The following is a 15616-nucleotide window of genomic DNA, read 5'->3' as shown; positions in this document are numbered from 1 at the left end:
ATAAATGTACTTTGCTGTACATGTAAAACATTGTAAACCAACTATATTTCAGTTTTTTTAATGTGTTTTTTAGGCTTGCTGATTGATATGAACATGAATTTTGATAAACTCATATCTTGTTTTCCAGAATTCTCCATCTGATTTTTTCCTTTAACATACAAAACATTTGGATGAAGCATGAACAGTCTATAAATTGGTTCTCCAGTGTCACGTTGCACACACATGTGCATGCAAGTGTACATGCTCACTCTTTGGTTGTTTGACATTATTTAATACTAAAAACAGACTGAATTTTAAAAATTCAGTTCTCCATGTTAGCGCAGACTTTAAAGACTATTTTAGCAATTGAAATTCACTTTTTTTCCGCACAATACTTTAATATCCATCATCTCATTTGAAGAAGAAAGACTGTAGATTATCACTTACAAATAAGGAAAATGAAGTCCAGAGCAGATAAACCACAGGATCAGAACCTAGATTCTCTGAATCCAGATTACTGGCGATAAAAGTAATATCCCCTTTTTAAAAAATGGGTTTTGGTGTTTGTTTTAGGCAAATATTTGAATACAAAGAATAATCATTGTTGCCTTTGGGTGCTGTACAAAATATCAAACTATTCAGAAATTCCAATTCTGGATGACCATCAGAATTTTTCACTTTTTCTCTAAGGAGTAGTTATTAGCTGTCGGGACACAATCACTGGCAACGTGAACACAAGTCCCTGAAAGAAAGACAGATTACACACGGCCTTAGTCCGCTGTGAATTCCTTGAAACAAGACAATGTGATTTGTATCTCTGTCCCTAGCAACCCCCACCTAACAGGATGGCCAAACACAGGGGTCAGAGGTAGAGAATGTCAGTACTCCATGCCATTCTGACAGCCACTTCCCAAGGCCCAGGCCCTTGTGACGCTGAAGCTAAATTTATCTTCCAAAAATAGTTCTGTCGTACCTTTCTCAGAAGCTTTGGGTGGCTCTCTGTCACCTGTTAGATGTTGATCGACTCTCTCCGTTGTCTCCCCAAGTCTGCCCTAGTCCTTTCTAAGGTTTATTGTCTTCTGCTCATCTCTCCTTCTTTCGTTCAGCACCTCCTCCCCCAGTCTCGCCACATTGGTTTACCCCCTGGTGCCACAGTGCACCTGATTTTGTACAGTGCCATACCTTTGCTCCCTGGTGGCTCAGCAGTAAAGAATTCACCTGCAATGCAAGAGACGTGAGTTCGATCCCTTGGTTGAGAAGACCTCCTGAAGTAAGAAATGGCAACCCACTTTTCTTTCTTGGAAAATCCCATCTATGGAGGAACCTAGTGGGCTACAGCCCACAGGGTCCCAAAAGAGTCGGACATGACTGAGCAACTGAATAGCAACAAAAAAATGCTTTTGCTCAAGCTGTTTATTCTGTCTAAAATACCTGCCTGTCTATATTTACCTAACCCATTGTTAACAATCTCTGACTTCTCTTTGGGTCCTTGACTTGCAATTAATCGCCTTTCCCCAGACTCCTACCATGAGCCTTTGGTTTGCACGTCTCCCTGACCATTATCGCGGTCTACTTTGAATCAGAGTGACTTCGCTACAAATCAAGAGTTTAGGAATGGCTTGCAGGCACCCACATTTCACCCTAGCTAAGTTTCTGTCACATAGAAGATGATTTCTGAATTCCCAGAATTAATCAATTATACCCGTTAGGGTAACCAGAAGTGCCAGATCCATCTAGAGAGACATTTGACCCTACCAAAGTTGTCTCCCCTGAACAATGAATGCAATGACACAGAGAAGTGGGAATATTGTCACAATCACAAAGCAGGTGACAAATATAAAATACTAGAATGCTACTAATGAAAGTTGTCTAGTGAGCCCAGAAATTGGTCTAGCCAAGGAGAAAAAGTTTTCTCACTTCTGTGCTTGTTTTTCCCCATACTGCAAAGTTAATTTGTATCTAGCTTTTCTAAACTTTTATCTTGCTGGCTTTCAGTCTCCCAAATTCAAAAAAATATTGAATTGCTCCTGACATCTAGCTGGCTTGATCTGGAGTGCATGCATAATTTAAGCTGATTGAATATTTTGCCACATTAGAGTGGAAAATATCTGAATCCCCAAAACAGTAAAAGAAAATGACAGGTTCAAATACCACTTGGCATCACCTTCCGCAATTTCTGCCAGGTAATTAAGGCCGTCTAGGAGGCTGAAATGGAAATTTGCCTTTAGCTACAGGATTTGCTCATGAACACTCCAGGCCCAGAAAGATGACTGTTCTTAGTGGATGCAAAGTCTTCTTTCCTTGGAAGCAAGATAAAATAAACACATTCCTCAGATTATTTGCTTTTTTCCTTTTTTTAAAGATTTTTTTTTTTTTTTTGAATCGATTTCCTTTGGAACCAAAGAAAATAGTGTTTGGAAGATGCTTTCATTAGTAGAATTTATTTAGCTTTGAAATATACAAAAAAGACACTTCTAAAACCCTCAAGTTTAGTTAAAAAAAAAAAACAAACACAACAACAACTAACAAATCTGCCCAATGGCTCAGGGTTATAGTTGCTCTTGGATTTCCCTCCTCACTCCAGTCTTGCACCTCCTCTAACTCCTTGATACCCTTGTGGCCATGAAACATGTTTTCCTCTCACTCTAGAGATGACCTTGTGTACTTGACCTGAATCCTGAGAGTGTGAAGATGAGGCATCTTCTGCTTCCACAGTTGTAGCAGTATGACTATAGAATTGACAAAGCCAAAGAAAATCTACCAGGAAGCAGGATGTGGCAAACTGGAAAACCAGGGCAGAGAGGCAGCTGAGCCTCCAGCATTGCCTGGAGGGAGGAACACATAGGATCTGGGAGACGTGGTGTAGGTGGACAAGCTCTCTATTGTAGCGCAGGGGCATTTCATCAGACCTCGCTGAGCCAGGGTACTCCTTAGGGCTCTCAATTTCTTTTTGTCTTCTTCCCATGCTCATCAATAACAATTCTGATCTTCCTTTTGAGATACCTTGACTCTGGGAATGGGGATGGAGGGTGTGAATGTTCTGGTCCCTGGAAGGGATGGGTGCAATCTTGAACACTTATTGAGGGCCTTGCACCGGCTGAGCTTGGGGATTTGGCAGGAAAGGAAGAAAAGCCTGCCCTCATGGAGTTTCCATTCTAGAAGAGGAAGATGGACAATAAACATAAACAAGCAAACAAGATCAATTGATACAAGAGTGAAGGTCATAGAGAGAGTTTTACAAGGTGAGTTTGGGGAGGGTAACTGGATGGGGGAAGGGTATTGCAGATGGAGTGGTTGGGAAGGCCTCTGTGAGGTGGCACTCTTTGACTAGAGACCTGCATGAGAAGAAGGAGGCAACCTTGTCAAGATCTGGGAGTTCTAAGCAAAGAGAATAGCAAGAGCAAAGGCTCTGAGACAAGCATGAGCCTACAGACAAGAAAAGGAAGGAGGGCTGTGTGTCTGGAACACAGTAAACACACGGGTGAGCAGGAAGAGTGGGCTTGGGAAAGTCTGAAGCGGAATGCTTCTGTAAATGCTAAGAAAATAGACCTTGAGAAACTGACAAATGGGAAACCAAACAGACCTTGGCCCAAAGTGAATTAAGATGGATAACATGCTACCTGACATTTCCCCGAAGAATTTTTTCCACCAGCCAGTGCTAAACAGTAACCCTTCTTCATTATCTTTTCTCCCTCAAGAAAACCCTCCTATTCTTGGAACTCCCAAGGCAATTCTCCTAACACACCTGTTAGTTCACACTCTGGGCTTTCACACCTACTGTCCCTTTGTTCAGAATGCCTTTCCTCCAGTCTCTGCCTCAAGACATCTTATTCCCACTCTTCCAAATTCAGCTGAAGTATCCTCCCTGTACTTACACCAAACAGAGGTGGAATGCTCCTGCAGAAGTTTGTAGAACTCCATTATAACATCTTTCCAATTATATTGTGTTCGTTGCTCTCTAATCCAAGACCAGAAGTTCCAAAAAGGACAGAACACTTTCTTATACATATTTCCAGTTTCCATACTCAGTTGGGGCACTAGATAGATGGTAGGAGTTCAGTAAATGTTTTGCAGGAAGGAATAGAGGCAGGAGGGAAAGGAAAGGAGAAGCGAGCAGAGGGGGAGAGGTGACAAAGATTCTCTCCTTGACCAATCTCTGATCAGATCAGAATTCTGAATTCTTTTCCCAAGTAGACCCTCACTTTTAGGCTTCTGTGTTTGTCTTTACACTTTCCAATTTTAACAAGAATCCTGTGAAGTTGGTTTAGCTAGAACCCCCCATCTTCCATGTCTGACCTCCCTCCATATTCATTCAGGTTCTTCATCCTTCACCATCCCACAGATGAAGTCTGGTCACTCTGGTCTGCCATCAGAATCCCCCTTTATCTCTGATGCTTTCTCTTAGTAATTTTCCATCACTGATTCCAAACTTGCTCTTTGGCTGTAAGTTCCCACTTTTCTTTGTTGTATTAAGTTGAGCGCAATCTCTCTCTTCTACTGTAAAACTTTATTGCAGTGGTTCCTACAACTGTCCTATAGTCCCCTTTGAATAAAATCTGCCTTACCATCTTTAAAAGTGTCATGAATAATTTTTTTTAACAGAAGGAGGAAGGGAGTGGGGAAGGAGAGGAAGGGAAGAAATAAAGAAGGAAAAGAAAGAGCAAGAAAGGAAGGAAGGAGAGAAAGTGGAAAGGAAGAAGAAAAGAGAGGAAGAGTTTAAATTGCAAAATGAAGCAAACTGGCTTAATTCTGGGATATTGGTAGTTTTTTTTTTTTTTTTAAAGGGAAATAAATTCACCAGAAAAAAATATTTTTGCAAGAAAAGTTATATTCACTTGGGAAATTATTCTTTTGCCCTGCTAAGACCAATATAAAATCCCTCCCACACTTCTTTTCAAAGGTATTTGCATATGAGTCACAATTCCTACCAATCCCAAATTACATAGATCAGTATGGCAGCAATTAGGTGTATAAGGAGCTAGCAGGGAAGAATGACAGCTGTTGAACTCTGTGATGGAAACAGAAAATCTGTGCACAAGGGCTCATCTCTGACTAGTTGCAGAGAGATTGAGAATCTGTGAGGTACTCCCAGGAAGCAGTCTTTCTAGTGTGAATTATTAGGGACACAGAAATGAACAATAGAGAAATGAGATGATTAAATAACGGTGAAGTGCCCCAGGTTTAGAATGGAGTGTACTCCCAAGTGCGGTTTCACTTTGGTGAATGGAAGTGGGGAAGGAGCTGTGACAGAGGACATCTAGAGCAGAAGGGTTCCCAGAGTATAAGCACACTGTGAACAATGGCATTGTTTTCTAACCCAGTGGTTTTCAGTCTTGGCATCACATTCTAAGTTATCCACTAAATCATAGTGCCTGGACCCCAGACCACCTAAATAAGAATTTCTGGAGATGTGGCAGTAGCATCAATGTTTCTAAAAAGCTTGCCACACTCAGATCCAGGTGATTAAAACTTATTTACTTAGCACCATTCACTAAGCTGGTTCACATGCACTGCTTTATTTAATCTAGTTTATGCGTGCATACTAAGTCACTTTAGTTGTGTCCGACTCTTTGTGACACTATGGACTGTAGCCTGCCAGGCTCCTCTATCCGTGGGATTCTGCAGGCAAGAACACTGGACTGGGTTGTCATTCCCTCCTCCAGAGGATCTTTCCGACCCACATCTCCTGTGTCTCCTGCATTGAAAGCAGACTCTTTACCACTGAGTCACCAGGAAAGCCTTAATCTGGTTTATAAAGCAAGCTAAAACCAAAGCTCAGAGATGAGAAGGAACCTCATTCTAGTTCATTACAGCTAATTACAAAGTTCAAACCTTTGCCTCCAGACTTCAAGCTCAACTTGTATTCAGTACAGCAGACCAGTTCAGGGACCTGCTTCCAGATCCTGTCTCAGTAGAGAATCTGATCTTGAGTGATTCTGCTCTCCCCTTTCTATGCCCTTTCTCCTTAACAGCTCCCTTTTCTCCAGAGCATTTCCTCCTACACCCCTTTTATTCCCAAATGCCCGTTCTTGCTCCCATTCCCGCTGGGATGATCTGAGTAGTGACTAACCACTCGGCAGGAATCGGTTTTGTGGGCAGCGTCCCTGTGGGTAAATGCTCTCTTTGAAAGAACACTGACAAATGAGGTAAAATGCAAACAGTTGGTGCCTCTGGGTGAAGAGTATATGGGGATCTCTGGATCTATACTTGAATTTTTCTGTAAGTTTGAAATATCAGAATAAAAAGGTACAAGAAGGAGAGGAGGAAGAGGAGGAGCAGGAAGGGAAGAAAAAAACATTGGCAGGATTCCATATAGATTAAACGGCTTTGGTGATGAACCTGAAGTTTAGCCTGAAGGTCTGGAGGCCTGAGTCTGTTCCTGACTCAGCCACTGCTCTGCTCTGAAGCCTTGACCATGCTCGTTCCAGATTTCTTATCAGGAAAATGGGGGAGCTGGAGTAGATTATCCTGTAAAGTTTATTGATGCATGGCAAACCACCCCAAATCTTAGTGACTTAAAACAAAAATCGATTATTATTTTTTATTGTTTTTTTGGACCAACTAAGCCCACGTGAGTGAGTCTCCCTTGGGGAACTCTGATGGGGTGACAGTGAGATAAAAGTTGGACTTGGCATCACCTGGCTCAGATAGGCTGGACATCCAAGGCGGCTGGTCTACATGCCTTACAGTTCATCCTGGCTTTTGGCTGGGAGCCCAGATGGGGCTGTTGAGCCATAACATCTATACTTTAATATCTTTTTAAATAAGCATGATGATGCTCTCAATTATGGCATGCATTCTTTTAAAGGATATCTTTAATAAATTAGATGTCCCATACTCATATGAATAGTATTAGTATTGCTGTTATTTACATTCTGCTGGCCACTGGCTATTACCACCTTGCTAACTGCCATCCTGTTGGTGTCTGGATGCTTCTTCTGACTACTCCCTCTCCTAGCAGTCTTTGAGTTCCTAGTCACTCACTGGAAATGTAGCCACCTAGGAATTCCAGAGTAAGTAGCAAGGGGGAAATACTTAGGAAAAATTGTGTGGAATTTTCATTTATAAAATCTGTGATTGTTTTTAAACATTAGTAACTGTAATATGGTGGGCTTCCCAGGTGGCTCAGTGGTAAAGAATCTGCCTGCAATGCAGGAGACACAGGTTTTATCCCTGGGTTGAGCAGATCCCCTGGAGAAGGAAATAGCAACCCACTCCAGTATTCTTGCCTTGGAAACCCTGTGGACAGAGGAGCCTGGTGGGCTACAGTCCATGGGGTCACAAAAGAGTCGGACACAACTTAGCAATTGAACAAAACCAACTGTAATGTGGTAGATAGTTACAACTACACTCCCAAATGCATCCTCTTTCATACCCTTCCCGTGATGGATATGGGAAATATGCAAGGTCTGGGGCTTTCCTGGAAACCCATTAGAATCAGAGTGGTCCACAGGCAGAGAGCTCATGTCCCAGTTGAGAAAGTTTACTCCTGCTTTTTAGTTTGCATACTTGCTTTAATCAATTACATATTTACATTTAAAGTTGACGATTCCATAGATTTGTTTCAGAAAGGAGTAAGTCCTCTCTCCTGAAAAGTCCCTTCCCCAGAGACAATTGCTTTCTGTTATTTCAGCTAGGTTTTAGTTTAGTTTGGTATTTATTCCAGATATTGCTACTTCTTGATTTTTTTTTCTCCCTCCTCCATTATCTCATATACATATCCTTCCAGGCTACCCAAATATTCTTATGACAGTTGCATCTTAATCTGGGCTAGGTCAATGTTCTCTGTTTTTTTGTTTTTTTTTTACAATTATGTAAACACCCTTCCCAGCTGAATCCTGTGGTATTCAATGATCACTTTTCCTTTCTAAATAATTATATTTTTCTTAGAGCTAATGATTGTCTTACTACTGTTGTTGTTTACTTTACTTATCTTTCTACATAGGTAACACAAATTCATCCAAATCTTTGTTAGCTATTCAGCTCTCAGTTCAAAATATTCAGAAACATCAGTTATTCAATCAATTATATATATTTTGAGGAATTCTAGCTTTTGTTGTTTTCCCCTTGTTTAAAGAAAGTACATTCTTTGGCAGGGCAGAGCTCTCTGAAAAAGAATATACTGAAGGTAAAATTTTGAGAACTTGCATTTCTGAAGATGTCTTTATCTTGTTCTCAAATCTGATTGATAATATGGTTGAGTATTATGTCTAAATTATGAATCATTTTATTAGGGGAAGCACACTGACTGAAGCCGCCCACCCTGGCCAGGTACCATAGTAACCATTTGTTTTAGGACAGGAGGTCCTGGTAAGGAACGCGGAACTAATAAGCCATCACCAACCAGAAGAGTCCAGGAAAGGTCAAAAGGAGACACCACATGTTCGACCACCTCATAGAATCCTTCTCTCTGGCATCCATCTTGGCTGAACAAGGCATACACCACCAGGAAGGACTCTGGGTCAGAATGATTGGCTAAAGACAACCCAGAAACTAATCCCATCACCATAAAAGACTGCGATCCACGTGGCAGAGCTGTTCTCCTGGGTTCCCTTACCCTATTGCTCTCCACCCGGGTACCCTTTCCCAATAAAATCTCTTGCTTTGTCAGCACATGTGTATCCTCAGACAGTTCATTTCTGAGTGTTAGACAAGAGCCCAGTATCAGGCCCTGGAAGGGGTCCCCCCTTCCTGCAACAATTTCATTCAGAATTTTGAATGCTCCCCTACACCATCTTCTAGCTTCTTGTATGACTGCTGAAATAAATCTGAAATGATTCTAATTCTTGAGCTTTTAAATATTATTGCAACTTTACCTCGCCTCTCATTTCCTACTAGTACAAGTAGCAAGAAAAGTTTATTAGAAGCTCTGGACTTAAAGGGGAGTGAACTTGCTGAGTGAGGACTCTAACGGTGAGTTTGGGCCATTTTATATCAAATTTGTAAATCTTTCCTCTTTCTGGGGAAGGATCCTCCATTCTCCAGTCTTATATTGGAGGACGCAGTCTGGTAGCTGGCATTCTTAGAGCTCTGTTGGCAGAGCTGGCTGGAGACCTGAATATTTAGGACACAAAAGTTTTCTTGTCCTATTTTCATAATGGTGCCATACTATCAACTGCACCTAGAATCTTCTAGCCCAGGGTGTATTGTTTTATCACATCCAGAGAACACATTTCAAGTCTTCTATCAGAGTGGGGGAGGGTATATACCTGGCTGCAATGTGTGAGGGAAGCAATCTAGAGATCTGTGTCCTAAACAGACTTTTAAGCACTTTTATTCCTTCCCAAGTCCTAAGGGACTTGGTGTGAATTCATAACTTTTTGAGGGATTCTGCATGTAAATAGGTTCTTTGTCAACTTTTACCAGTACTGGTTTAAGATTCAGCTTTTTCTGGGCTGCTGATTAGTAACCATTCATTTGCATTTCACTTCCTAAAATGTTGCTTGCAACTTGATCTCTTTTCACTTTCTCTACTCCTGTGGATTTTTACCTTTTAAGATACCTCTCTTCACTGTGGTTTCAATAGAGTTTTGGGAATGGAGCAAAACAATGTACATTTTTTTCAACCCACCATCTTTATCTTTACCAAATGTTCCCTGAGGATGATGCCTGCGATTGGTAAGATCAGAGGTTAGAGTAGAAAGATTCAGATCACAATATTTCCTCAGGATTAAAGGGATTGGATTCTTAGGGCAAGTTCTCATTCCAATTTGCATCCTCACTTTGTGTAATTATCAAGGACATCACATTATTACCACTCTGAGTCCTATCAAAATAAGATGACAAGAGCAATGATTCACTGAGCCGTTACTCCATGCCACTGCTGAGCCAAGTACGTTACAACCCGTCTCGTTTAATTCTCATACCGACTGACTGCATACCATAGGTAGTTTTATTATTCTCATTTTTTAAATGAGGAAAATAATGCTTGGAGAGATAAAATAACTTGCCCAAGGTCATAAAACTATAACTTGGAGGAATGAGGATTCAAACATGGGTCTGTCTACCTGGTAGTTGCTTTATTGTGAGGTTTCTGCTTTTTGTAGCTTTTCCTGCCTTGGTTGCTGAAGGCTACTTGCATTGCAGGCAGATTCTTTGGCTGCAATTACTTGGCTGTACCATCGCTACAGCCCCGCCACCATTGATGCTGCTGTTTGTGTGTGCTCCCCGCAACATCAGTTTCACAGGATTCACTTAATAAGGGTACAAATCCCTGAAGAGTGACATTCTTGGAAGAGGAAATAGAGATCAGAAGAAAATCATGGTTGCACAGAGGGGAGGCAATACGGCAGTAGCCCAGGAAACTCTGTCCATATCAAATTTTTTCTCCCTGAAGTACTGGCTCAATTATTCCTACATTGCACACAACAAATTAATATTTGGCACGTGCTCCAAATGGGGGTATGTATCCTGCTTGGGGAGTCAGCCATTACTGTGACAACAACTTCTTTATTTTTTTCTAAAGGAATGTTATAATTAGCTGTCACATGAAATCAGATACAGCAGCTGACATCCTTGTCAGACCCTCTCACCCTAGCTATTTAAGATTTCTTGGTGGCAGGAAGCACCAATAGGAGCCTTGGCCAAGTGGGTGTCTCCAGATTCAAGATACTTCTCATTAAGGCAACCTAACTCTAATTAGGTGCTGCCTCACTTTCAAGCATATAAGAGAAATAAGACTCTGCAAAAAAAATTATGTTTATTACGAGGTGGTTGACTCAAGAGAATATAATTGGTTTATTTCTCTAAGCGTAAGGAACCATTAAAAGTCAGATGCTACATGGTTGTATAGGCCAAGTTTTGTAGAAGGATATGTAAGTTGATTTTACTTGAATCTGCAGCTGGAAAAGCAGTAGAAATGGGAAACTAACTTCCTGCCCTGCCTACATCATGCCAGGCGTCTTGTTAAACTGTCACAAATGCACTACGCATTGAAACCTCGCCTACAATTTAAGGCGAGGCAAAAGGAGTCCTCAGTGGAGACTAAGTACATATTACGCATTTTCATTTTAAAGAAGATGCATCTGTGGCTCAGCAAAAAGCAAGAATGCTTTCTAGCTGCAAACTATACTCTAGAAATCCATATCAAATGTCAAAAAAAAAAAAAGATGGAGAGAAATAAATAAGAATATTTGGTATTTCCCTGATTCATGGGCTTTTCCTGGTGGCTCAGATGGTAAAAAATCTGCCGGCAATGCAAGAGACCTAGGGAGGAGACCCAGGTTCGACCCCTGGGTCGCGAAGATCCGCTGGAGGAGAGCATGGCAACCCACTCTGGTATTCTTGCCTGGAGAATCCCATGGACAGAGGCGCAACTAACACTTTCACTTTCCCATGGACAACTGAACAACTAACACTTTCACTTTCCCTGATTCGTATAGTTTCCACAAATCTACTGCTAACTCCTGACAGTCCAGGGGTCCACACATCACTGATGATAGCCGGACAGAACACAGGAATCAAGGAGGACTAGAGACAGCCCAGCCTACTGCGGTGATAGGGTCACTCACCACCCCTAGACCAACAGCAATGGTAGAGCTGATGGTGTGCAGTGGTTGCGTGCTGCGCCTCCTCATTTTGCAGATGAGAAAACAGCCCTGTTGGTTGTGTTGCAAGAATCACTTGGCCAGTTCACAGGATGACTAATCAGCAGAGGAAGAAAGCAGACCTCAAAAGCCAGAATGCCTTTCCCTCCATCACATAGGCTCATGGGGATGTTATGTTAGGATTTCTCATATAAACTCTCTGCCCAAAGGAATATTTGACTGGGTTTGCTCACAGTGGAATTTCAGACGATGTTTTAGGTGAGAAATATTTATTCAGAAAAGTGTTCACTTCCCCTTTTTAGCATCAGATAGACAGCCACTTAATCCATCTACACATCCTAATCTCTCTAACTTGGCTGTGAAAACATAAAGCATTCTACATCCCAGTCAGGAAACAAAGTCACCACCATCATCCATTTCACCTTCTTTCCCATTAGATGTGCTAATTAAAGATTCTGTAATGTTATAACAATTTGCTTTGCCTACCCTCAGGCCCATCAGATATCTGCAGATAACGATTGGATCAAACAAGAATTGTAATTTTCTTCTTCTCTGAATTACATTCCATTTCGATAGACTTCACAGATACACACTGGAAATAAGTGTTCTTCTGTTTCAATAGTGTTAGCGACCTTTCCTTTTCTCTTACTTTTCACTGAGAAAACATGTAGCAAAGACATTAAGTTATTTTTCTTTAAATAAATCTGATAGAGAGAAGGCTGGGCAGAGAGTATGGAAGCTGCATATTATTCTTCCCCTATTCTCAGACTGTTTTCTTCAGTTGGAAAGAAAAGCTCATCTTGAACCCCATTCCATTATTAATTTGGCCCTGAGAAAGCTATTTAATGTTTCAGAGCCTTAATTTTCTTTTCAGTCTTTTAGTTGAGGATAATAAAACATAGTTCAAGGTGGGAATGTTGATAGAATTAAATTAAATCATATTTACAAAAGGGCACTGCAATATGTCAAATACATAATAAACGATAAATGGCTGCTTAATGTAGTAAAATGTGCCGAGTGACTAATATGTGTCAGCCACTGTGGAAAATGTAGAATTGTTAAAAGAATTAATAATGACATTAAATCAGTAATTAATATTAATATCTACCATTTAGTCAATAAATCTCATTGGACACCCAATAACATAGCAGGCATTGTGCTGGGCTGTAGGCAGTCCCTGTCCTCAAGTTGCTCATTGTCTCATTTGAGGAGGCAGAAGCAAACAGGCAGTTTATAATACAGTGTGATCAGCACTACTAAAAGCTCGAGAACAGGGGAGGAGTAGCTAATCCAGGACTGAGATGTCAGGGAGGGCTTCACTAAGGAGGTGATGACACATGAAGCGGATGAAGGGGGGATAGCTTTTGAGGAAGACATAACAATTTCCACAAAGCCCTGAAAGCAAAAGAAAACACAGAACATTCAAGGATTGCTTGTTGTCTAATGTAAAATACAAGTTGGAGGTAGCAAGTATTGAGAGATGATGCTGTAGCAACACAAAAAGGCTGGATTATTAAATGTCATAGGAAGTTTAAGAGACTTAGACTTCAATATAAAGGAAACAAAGAGACATTAACCAGGGTAGTGGCATTATCAGATTTGAGCTTTTGATGGTCACTCTGGCTTCAGTCTGGACAATGGATTGAGTGAACACAGGAGGACAAGGAAATACTGCTCAGGTCCAAATAAGGAATGGTAGGAGCTTAGACTAAGTTTGTTGTTATTCAATCACTGGCGTGTCTGACTCTTTGTGACCCCATGAACTGCAGCATGCCAGGCTTCTTTGTCCTTCACTGTCTCCCAGAGTTTTCTCAAACTCATGTCCGTTGAATCTATAGTCCATTGCCAATAGGTTAGCTGGCAATAAAGAAGGATAGAAGATGATAGACTTGAAAGAAGTTTGAAAATATCTAGTGACTGAGTGAACCTGGAAGCATCAAGCTGACTTGAGGGTCCAGATGAACATAGGCACCATTCACTTAGCAAGGGACCCAGGAAGAGAAGCTGGTATGGGATGGGCTAGGTGGAAAAAACTGTGATACCCAGACTTGGAATCTGAAAGTAGGCAGCAATAGCTGAAAATCTATTTCTATCAAGTATAGAAATACTTCTCTAAATGGAGAAGGAAATGGTAACCTACTCCAGTATTCTTGCCTGGGAAATCCCACGGAAAGAGGAACCTGGTGGGCTACAGTCCATGGGATCACAAAAGAGCTGGACACAACTGAGAGGCTAAACAACAACAACAACAGAACTAAAAGAGGACCATATGTAGACAAGAGAAGTGACCTATGAGATAGGGCTAAACAAGTTGACAGTCAGGATGGCCTCTCAGAGGTTTCTGTGTATCTGCAGAACTAAAAAAGCAACAACACTCAGATTCAGGTTTATTAACTAACCTGATCTCCAGTTAAGTGGCTAAGTCTACAATATATCCCATAGCTTATGGAGAAGCCATATGGACTTAATAGTTACTGAAGCTGGGTGATGGGTATATGAAGGTTTATTGTACTCTTCTGTCTTCTTTTGTAGGTTTTAGATTCTCCATAATGAAAGATTTTAACAGGTAAGCTGACCAAATAGTTTTGATAAAACAATCGATCTTTACAATGCCAAAAGCAAGCTAATTCAGAGACATCACCTCTTGGTGACATCTCCACAGCCTTTCTAAGAAGGGTCCCCAGGCAAAGTCAGGCAGTGCACAGCACCTTCCTCTGAACCACCTGAGCATCACCATTACATCATATACTCCAGATCATGCCAGAGCATCTTCTCCACGATCCAAGTGTCACTTCCTCTGGGGAATCCTCCTGGCTGCACCACTGCCTCCAGCTAAAGGAATGATTATTCCTTCTATTGTGCCTTGACCACAGAATGTTTCCCTAGGTTTCCTGGGTTAATTTATAATGATTCCTGAATTCTTGACCCTGCTGTAAGCCCCTCACATGCATAACTCATGTCTGAATCTCTAGTTCGGAACACTTATGGTTGCTAAATAAACATTTGTGGAATGAATCTCTTTCTTTGTATGTCTTCCTCATTTGTGGGAATGAGTCAGATTTCTCAGAGTCAAGAATTTGTATGATCCTTTTCAACCCCTGCAAGACTGTCACTTCAGAATTGCCTTGGCTCTTGGCAAAAGAATACCCATCTTGTTTACCATACCTCTGTGTAGGAAACACTATGACTCTTTCGTCTCATATAACAGTAGTGGAGCCCAGGAAACTTCTCAGGAAAATTCTAGAACGGGATACTAGAGAGTGTATAAACAGGTAGAAAAATATAGAACTACAACAAACTATACATAAAACATTCCCTAAGCATAGTTTTACTTTAAGTTGACAATTATCCTTAAGAATAAGACTCTCTCCTCTGAATTCTCTCTTCCACCATTCTCTAAACAGTGAAACTGTCACTTTTCATCACTATATTTCTTTCATTAATAAAGTTTATAAAATGCTAGTCTTCCCAAACTGATCTGCTCCCTAGTGCTCAAGTGTGTTCTTCTCTTTCCCATTGTTCAACCTTTATTCTCACTTCTTCTTCTTCACCTGGTGGAGTTATGGCCTTCTGTCCAGTTACAGTGAACTTGAAGGTTCACTCAAGAGTTGCCTCAATTTCTTTCAGTCAGTTCAGTCGCTCAGTTGTGTCCAACTCTTTGTGACCCCATGGACTGCAACACGCCAGGCTTCCCTGTCCTTCACCATCTCCTGGAGTTTGCTCAAACTTGTGTCCATCGGGTCAGTGATGCCATCCAAATATCTCATCCTCTGTCATCCCCTTCTCCTCCTGCCTTCAGTCTTTCCCAGCAGCAGGGTCTTTTCAAATGAGTCAGTTCTTCACATCAGGTGGCCAAAATATTGGTGCTTCAGTTTCAGCATCAGTATTTCCAATGAATATTCAGGACTGATTTTCTTTAGGATGGACTGGTGGCTCTCCTTGCAGTTCAAGGGACTTTCAAGAGTCTTCTCCAACACCACAGTTCAAAAGCAACAATTCTTTGGTGCTCAGCTTTCTTTATAGTCCAACTCTCACATCCATACATGACTATTGGAAAAACCATAGCTTTGACTAAATTTAGGACCTTTGTC

The 15616-nt window shown here is 41.2% G+C and overlaps 1 long non-coding RNA gene across 1 annotated transcript; it reads left to right on the top strand.

Annotated features, from left to right (window-relative positions):
- The first annotated feature begins 2677 nt into the window (after positions 1-2677).
- Positions 2678-14865, top strand: LOC139183218 (uncharacterized). Its single transcript, XR_011566767.1, has 3 exons — positions 2678-3221; positions 14058-14091; positions 14188-14865. It is a non-coding gene; the product is annotated as an uncharacterized lncRNA (long non-coding RNA).
- Positions 14866-15616: the final 751 nt, after the last annotated feature.

The sequence above is a fragment of the Bos indicus genome, chromosome 1 (genome assembly GCF_029378745.1).
Source record: "Bos indicus isolate NIAB-ARS_2022 breed Sahiwal x Tharparkar chromosome 1, NIAB-ARS_B.indTharparkar_mat_pri_1.0, whole genome shotgun sequence".
Lineage (NCBI taxonomy): Eukaryota > Metazoa > Chordata > Mammalia > Artiodactyla > Bovidae > Bos > Bos indicus.
This window is presented reverse-complemented; position numbering and strand designations above follow the sequence as displayed.